Source organism: Pecten maximus, chromosome 2, assembly GCF_902652985.1.
Source record: "Pecten maximus chromosome 2, xPecMax1.1, whole genome shotgun sequence".
Taxonomy (NCBI): domain Eukaryota; kingdom Metazoa; phylum Mollusca; class Bivalvia; order Pectinida; family Pectinidae; genus Pecten; species Pecten maximus.
Window position 1 is genome coordinate 6773665 of NC_047016.1, and position 2924 is coordinate 6776588.

Here is a 2924-nt window from a genome sequence, read left to right on the forward strand (position 1 = left end):
ACCAATCTATATATAACAGTAATGGTACTCCCTATATTTATCAAACATATTTACTATCTTATATCATTAACAGTCAATGGTTTCCCAAAACTATTTTAAAATTTAATGGTCACTTAATAATTAACTAATTACCCTATTTTATCAAAAATTTTTACATTTAACCCATTTACTTGTTATACATTTTTATTCACCTAAAATTTTTAAATAATATAATTTTATTACTTTATCAATTAATTTAACCCGTAATGTTTACTCCCTATATTATATAAAATCAATTTACTCCTTATCTATATCATTAAAGTCAATGTGTTTCCCCATTAAAAATTAAAACAATGTGTTCTAAATTATTTATACATAATAAAGGTACTCCATATATCTATTCTTTAAAAAATTTTTTCCACATTTAAATCATTTAATCAAAATTTTTATAACTAATTTTAAATCAATGTTACCACTTCCATTAAAGCCCGTGTACTCATTTTATATTAAATCAATTGTTCCCTTTTCTAATCTTAAAGTCAAATTTACTCCACTATTTATACATAACAAAGTGACCCATATTTATATCATAAATGGACTCACTATATCATATCATTAACATATTTTACCCATATTCTATATAAACAGTCAATTACTCCCTTTTTCATCTTAACATCAATGTTTATCAACTTTATTAACAGTCAATGTTACTCATATAATCTTTTACGTTAAATTGCTACCAATTAAATTTAAACAAATTTTGTACCAAATAATAAATTTAATATTTACCCGTCACGGTACTATTTTACAAAATTTAAAAATTTCCCTTATAAATAATTTAAAATAACGTAATGTTGTATCATCATTATAATAAGTTGCACAAATCTAAAGTAATGTTAATAATCTAACTATTAAAAATTTTATCACTATATTAATTTAACCCTTAATCCCTTTTTCTAAGCCCTTTTAATCCATATTCTAAAACAAATTTAAAATGGCCATCATGGATCCCAAAAAAACCAAACGAATTGTTCATTATCTAATAAAATTTAAAAATGTCCTTAACTATTTCACAGCAATTATACTCCCTTTACATAACCAAAATTTTTAAAATTCAAATAAAGTCAATTATCACAATTATTCTAACAAACCATAAACTTTCTTAACAATTTAAAACCCAATATCATTAACAAAGGTCCTCAAAACCCAAATTAACATAAACTTATAACATAATAACAAACAATGTTCTCCACAACTAAAAAACACAATTCTCCATATAATTTAAATTTAAAACCAATGTTACCCATTATCTCAAAAAACCCAATTATCCATATATCTAATCAATAAAATTTCTCCATTACCAATAATTTTCACCCATTGTAACTTATCAATTATATCAAATAACTACCCCAAACAATCATTTTAAATCAAATTTTCCAATACCTTTAAATTTATTACAAGTAAAAGGTTTTCCATATCTATATCAAACTCAATGTGTCCAATTTTTCTATATCAATAACCAATTGTACTACCAACTAATTTCCATTAAAGTAATGTGTACCCCCTAAACTTAACAGTCAATTATCCAATATCCCATTTAAAATCATTTATCCATAACTTTTAAATTTAACAGTCATTTTTTACATCCCTCTTACCACTCAACAACTTTAATTAACTAAAATGTTACCAAAAATTTTATTCATTAAAATGTTAATCACTATACTATTCATTAACAGTCATGTTACCCACTCATTCTTACATAACAATAATACCCTATATATAAAATTAAACCCCCAAACTTAATCATTACCCAAATTACCATTTTTAAGTTTAAATCATTTACCATTAATCTTAACTTAAAAGAATCAAAATTTTTTCTTTTATCTAACATAAGTTATCCATTTCCCCATATCCGAAAGTTAATTGTACCAAAATATTATAAATTTTACACCAAATGTGCTACTATTCTAACATCAATGTCTCCAATTTATCTCATTACTCCCTTTTTTTTCCCAAACATGCAATGGTAAACCCCATCAATCATTAACAGTAATGTTTTCCACAATCTTTAAAATCAAACTCACTTTTAATTATTAAACATTTTCCTATTTAACAGTAATACCCACTATTAACTTAAAAATAATGGACTAACTTTCTTTACCCAAGTTATATATCCTAATCTATAACACATCTTGATATTAAATTTTTATAACACAATTGTTTCCTTATCTTATCATAACCGTCATGTGTTTAATATATAATTAACAGCAATTGTTTTACATTTTCATCAAATTTTGTATCATATATCATTTAAATTCAAAGTTTAATTTAAATATATATCTTAAAGATCCATATATCTAATCATTAAATCAATTTTACTCACTATCATTTATCCCTTAAAATTTTAAAATAATCTATCAATATATCATAATTTTGTCAATTTTCCTATATCTTAAAAAGTCAATTAACCCCCTTTATTAAACAGTCAATGGGACTCCATATATCTTAATCATTAAAAGTCAATTTTACTTACTAATTTTAATTTAACAGTCAATGTGTACCCAAAAATCTTTATATTAAAGTAAGGGTTCCCTTTTATCTAATCATAACAGTAATTTACACTATATCATTAACATCCAAAGTTTCACATACTTATATCATTAAAAGTCAATGTAACCCCTATTTTTTACATTAACAAATTTATCCACTATCTTATATTAAAGTCAAGTTTTATACTTAATTATTTTAAAAGTCAAGGTATCCCCTATAATTTATATAAAAACAATGTCTCCCCTATATCTATATCATTAACAGTCAATGTGTACTCCACTATATCTATATCATTAACAGTCAATGTGTACTCCACACTATAATCTATATCATACAGTTAAAATGTGTACTCCACTATATCTTAATATCATTAACAGTCAATGTTTACTTCCACT